This window comes from Hyla sarda, chromosome 1, assembly GCF_029499605.1.
Source record: "Hyla sarda isolate aHylSar1 chromosome 1, aHylSar1.hap1, whole genome shotgun sequence".
Lineage (NCBI taxonomy): Eukaryota > Metazoa > Chordata > Amphibia > Anura > Hylidae > Hyla > Hyla sarda.
In genome coordinates, this window is record NC_079189.1 from 616,689,555 (window position 1) to 616,695,562 (window position 6,008).

At 47.4% G+C, this 6,008-nt stretch overlaps 1 protein-coding gene across 1 annotated transcript in view; it reads right to left on the bottom strand.

Annotated features, from left to right (window-relative positions):
- Window positions 1-6,008, bottom strand: part of LOC130299320 (oocyte zinc finger protein XlCOF6-like) — a 65,649-nt gene that overhangs the window by 31,582 nt on the left and 28,059 nt on the right. The window lies entirely within an intron of this gene.

A 6,008-nucleotide genomic window follows, 5' to 3' on the forward strand; every position in this document is an offset into this window, starting at 1 on the left:
CTGGGAGTTGTAGTTCTCTTCTCTGATATCACATAATAACAGTCTGGACATGCTGGGAGTTGTAGTTCTCTTCTCTGATATCACATAATAACAGTCTGGACATGCTGGGAGTTGTAGTTCTCTCCTCTGATATCACATAATAACAGTCTGGACATGCTGGGAGTTGTAGTTCTCTCCTCTGATATCACATAATAACAGTCTGGACATGCTGGGAGTTGTAGTTCTCTCCTCTGATATCACATAATAACAGTCTGGACATGCTGGGAGTTGTAGTTCTCTCCTCTGATATCACATAACAGTCTGGACATGCTGGGAGTTGTAGTTCTCTCCTCTGATATCACATAATAACAGTCTGGACATGCTGGGAGTTGTAGCTCTCTCCTCTGATATCACATAATAACAGTCTGGACATGCTGGGAGTTGTAGTTCTCTCCTCTGATATCACATAATAACAGTCTGGACATGCTGGGAGTTGTAGTTCTCTCCTCTGATATCACATAATAACAGTCTGGACATGCTGGGAGTTGTAGTTCTCCTCTGATATCACATAACAGTCTGTACATGCTGGGAGTTGTAGTTCTCTTCTCTGATATCACATAATAACAGTCTGGACATGCTGGGAGTTGTAGTTCTCTTCTCTGATATCACATAATAACAGTCTGGACATGCTGGGAGTTGTAGTTCTCTCCTCTGATATCACATAATAACAGTCTGGACATGCTGGGAGTTGTAGTTCTCTCCTCTGATATCACATAATAACAGTCTGGACATGCTGGGAGTTGTAGTTCTCTCCTCTGATATCACATAATAACAGTCTGGACATGCTGGGAGTTGTAGTTCTCTCCTCTGATATCACATAACAGTCTGGACATGCTGGGAGTTGTAGTTCTCTCCTCTGATATCACATAATAACAGTCTGGACATGCTGGGAGTTGTAGTTCTCTCCTCTGATATCACATAATAACAGTCTGGACATGCTGGGAGTTGTAGCTCTCTCCTCTGATATCACATAATAACAGTCTGGACATGCTGGGAGTTGTAGTTCTCTCCTCTGATATCACATAATAACAGTCTGGACATGCTGGGAGTTGTAGTTCTCTCCTCTGATATCACATAATAACAGTCTGGACATGCTGGGAGTTGTAGTTCTCTCCTCTGATATCACATAATAACAGTCTGGACATGCTGGGAGTTGTAGCTCTCTCCTCTGATATCACATAATAACAGTCTGGACATGCTGGGAGTTGTAGTTCTCTTCTCTGATATCACATAATAACAGTCTGGACATGCTGGGAGTTGTAGTTCTCTCCTCTGATATCACATAATAACAGTCTGGACATGCTGGGAGTTGTAGTTCTCTCCTCTGATATCACATAATAACAGTCTGGACATGCTGGGAGTTGTAGTTCTCTCCTCTGATATCACATAATAACAGTCTGGACATGCTGGGAGTTGTAGTTCTCTCCTCTGATATCACATAATAACAGTCTGGACATGCTGGGAGTTGTAGTTCTCTTCTCTGATATCACATAATAACAGTCTGGACATGCTGGGAGTTGTAGTTCTCTCCTCTGATATCACATAATAACAGTCTGGACATGTTGGGAGTTGTAGTTCTCTCCTCTGATATCACATAATAACAGTCTGGACATGCTGGGAGTTGTAGTTCTCTCCTCTGATATCACATAACAGTCTGGCCATGCTGGGAGTTGTAGTCCTCTCCTCTGATATCACATAATAACAGTCTGGACATGCTGGGAGTTGTAGTTCTCTCCTCTGATATCACATAATAACAGTCTGGACATGCTGGGAGTTGTAGTTCTCTCCTCTGATATCACATAATAACAGTCTGGACATGCTGGGAGTTGTAGTTCTCTCCTCTGATATCACATAATAACAGTCTGGACATGCTGGGAGTTGTAGTTCTCTTCTCTGATATCACATAATAACAGTCTGGACATGCTGGGAGTTGTAGTTCTCTCCTCTGATATCACATAATAACAGTCTGGACATGTTGGGAGTTGTAGTTCTCTCCTCTGATATCACATAATAACAGTCTGGACATGCTGGGAGTTGTAGTTCTCTCCTCTGATATCACATAACAGTCTGGCCATGCTGGGAGTTGTAGTTCTCTCCTCTGATATCACATAATAACAGTCTGGACATGCTGGGAGTTGTAGTTCTCTCCTCTGATATCACATAATAACAGTCTGGACATGCTGGGAGTTGTAGTCACCTCTACTCTTCTCATCATCTCCTGTACTGTGGGTTGTAGTTGCTCCAGTGATTCTCCCCCTCATTATTACAGTAATGGATCGGTCTGGAGAGGTTGGAGGGGAGCGGTCTCTTCCGGGAAGGGCTGGTTAGTGGGGATCGGTGTGTCGTTGTGGGGTCCCCGGGTGGGGGTGGATGGTGGGGAGAGTGGTGACGGTGAGGGGGTGGATGGTGGGGAGAGTGGTGGCGGTGAGGGGGTGGATGGTGGGGAGAGTGGTGGCGGTGAGGGGGTGGATGGTGGGGAGAGTGGTGGCGGTGAGGGGGTGGTTGGGGAAGGTGAGGGCGAGGTGCCTAGGGAGAAAGAGCCTCTTGGGGGAATTGGGCCCTGCCCTGTCGGGACACCTTCCTTGGAGGGTGGAGCTAGACCGGGACCGGACGGAGACGGGGACCATTTGGATCAATCAGAGTAAAAAAAAAAGATCTAGAAATGGTTCTGCCCTCTCGTCTTCTTCGGGGGTTGAGGGGGCTAAAAAGAAAGGGAAAAAAGGCAAAGGGTGTGGCCGTCTGATTTAATCACCCATGATGGCGGCACTCACCCATTGACGCTGGCATCTATTAATTGTCCCAGCATAAAGTCTGATACGGCTAGATTCGCAGCCTTAGATTTTCACGGCCGTGTTGAAGCCGACATTTTCTTTTTACAGGAGACCAGGTTGTCAGATCTAGCCTCTCTGGTGAAAGCCAGAAGAGAGTGGAGGCGCGGCCCCTCCCACTGGTCTCTTGCGGCTGAGCCGTATAGTGGGGTGGCGGTCCTTTTTACCGCTCCGGTTGAATGCCGACGGGTAATTGAATTAGAAATGGGGAGGTGCCTGATCTTAGATGTCCTCATGAAAGTACAAGAGATTCGACTCATTAACATCTACGCCCCACAAACCAGATGGGGCCGTAAAGATCTCTTTATGAGGATTAAGCCCTTTTGTTTTACGAGTCGGCAAGTGATTTTTGAAGGGGACTTCAATGTCACGAGGTCCCAAGATAGGAGAGGTTGCAATAATCCCTGAACAGGTACCGCTTGTATCAGGGTCTGAGGAGGAAACTCGAGCTTCTCGTCTCGACTGGAGGTAGCCAAGAGGATATCTCCAGAGTGAAGTCCTTGCTGATGAGGTGTCAGTACGATAGGCACGCATCTTTTGTTTTTGAGAGGGATTTTAGGAAGTACCGCTCGCCTGACCCTTACAGAAACTGTAAGATGTCAGTGAGTAGTAAAGTCATTTCAGGACTGATTGATAGTACAGGATCTCTGAATCGGTCCAGATCAGGGATCTTGGAGGTCATCAGATCCTTCTACTCGCACCTCTTGGGAAGGAAGGATCTAGATCGAGACGGGATGTCGGCTTTCCTGGCTGAAACCATTCCTGAGCCAGGGGTAGACCCCTCTCTTGATGTTTTGGCAGAAGAAATCAGGGAAGAGGAAGTGAGACTGGCGATCGAGGGGCTCGCCCCCAAGAAGTCGCTAGGTCCGGATGGCTTAAAGGGGTACTCCACCCCTAGACATCTTATCCCCTATCCATAGGATAGGGGATTAGATGTCAGATCGCCGTGGTCCCGCTGCTGGGGACCCCTGGGATCCCCGCTGCGGCACCACGCTATCATTACAGCACAGAGCGAGTTCGCTCTGTGCGTAATGACGGGCGACGGAGCAGCGTGACGTAATGGCCCGTCCCCTTAATGCAAGTCTATGGTAGGGGACGTGACGACCGCCACGCCCCCTCCCATAGACTTGTATTGAAAGGGGCGGGCTGTGGCGTCATGAGGGGCGGAGCCGTGACGTAACTATGCTCCGGCTCCTGTACTGCCCATCATTACGTGCAGCGCGAACTCGCTGTGCTGTAATGATAGCGCGGTGCCGCAGCGGGGATCCCAGGGGTCCCCAGCAGCGGGACCGCGGCGATCTGACATCCTACCCCCTATCCTTTGGATATGGGATAAGATGTCTAGGGGCGGAGTACCCCTTTAACATCTGAGTGGTACAGGACCTTTAAGGAGTCTTTAGCTCCCCTCTTGACTGAGGTATTCAATGAGTGTCTCTCCTCGAGCACTCTACCAAAGTCAATGAGGAGGTCGGACCTGATTCTTCTGTCAAAGGGTAAAGATCCCAGCTGGATTGAGAATTGGAGAATCGTTACGTACCGCACGAGGAGACTAGGGGGTTTATCTATGGTAAACCCAGTGGTGTTCTTTACGAACATCTTCTTGAAAGCCAACATCGCAAACCTCTGGTTAGAGAGGGCTTCTCCGTGGGTACTCTCCTGCAGGCAGTGGTTTTGGCCTTTCTTCCAGGAATGGGAGACAGGAGGGCGTCCGTACACCCCATGGATATCTTCCGGCTTATGCTACCCCGACTCTGAAGGCGATACGTTGGTGGGGTCTGGGAGTGCGGGAGATCAGGACCCAGTCAAGGCAGATTCTTGACAAACGGGTTCTGTTGACGCACAGAGGTCTCTGGCGCTCAGGGACTGACCAGGGTTGGAATCTGAGGGTGGGGTTGTACCTTTTAAACATGAAAAGGATCCCTCAGAAGTTTTGGGACTTCGCTGCTTTCAGGGGAAGCTATGTGTAAGGGACAAACTGAAGTACAGGAACTCTGATGACCGGGGATGTGCCAGAGAAGAGTGCGGGGACACGTTGGAAAGCATGGACCACTTCCTGCTTCACTGTCCCTTTAATATAGGGGTCTACAACCGGGTGGCCGCTTCCATTGGCTGGAGTCATCTTGCCGGCCTTGCCTATCCGGAGTTGGGTTATGGGGCATTTAGGATCCTGTGTGGCCGTGATCAGGGCACTTTATTCTTAGTCAGCTTAGTGGTTAGGTACTACACGTGGAATACACGGTGCTTAATGTCGACCCAACAGAAAGTTCTCTCCAAGGTGGAGGTCTGTAGGAACATCACCGGTGACCTCGGGAAGATCAGGTCTTTGGAGTATGGCAGTCTTGGTACCAGTAGGGCTTCTCTCCTATGGAGAGGGTTTTGTTTTGATGTGCCCTAGGCACTAGACTATTTGGGTAGAGTACCCTTGTTTTGGCTAGGGACAGTGTTATAGGGATAGAGATAGGGTGAGAGCAGGGTCAGTTTTAATGGAGGGATAGAATTAGGGAGAATTGTATTTTATTTGTTTATATTCATGTGATTTTGTATATACATTGTTTCCTATTATTAGCATTATAGTAGTTATGGCAGTGGGACCAGTTGTTGTGTTGATACGTGGTTTATTTGAATTTATTTGGTCTAGTGTTTTTTTTCAGTGGTGTGCTTGTTATGTTTTCTGTTTTTGTTTTCTTGTGTGTTTCCCGAGTATGGATGGTTTTGGGTTGCAGCCGGGTAGTGCTAAATTTTATGGTTATATTTTGATAAGACAAGTTGTGCTATTTTTATGTTCATTTTCGGTATGCGTGTCAGTGTGTTGTTTAGATAGTTTGGTTAGGTAAGTGGGCATATTCATTTATTTTATTTTTTGTAAAGCTGTGCTGGCCGGTAAAGCAGGGTTTTGTTTTTTGTTTTGTTTTTTGTTTTGTTATAGCTGGTTAAGCTTGTTTTTTGTTTGTTTTTGTATTGGATAAGTTTTGTATTTTTATAATAAGAGTTTCAGTGTGAGATGAGCTATGATTGGCTAAGGCCGCACACACACCCATCAGCATTTCCTGATTTTGGACTTCGGCCAGGCCAGCAGGAGTCCAAAGTCTGTGCAAGAGATGGGGGAAATGTGCTCTGGACAAGTAAGGAGACACCTAGTGG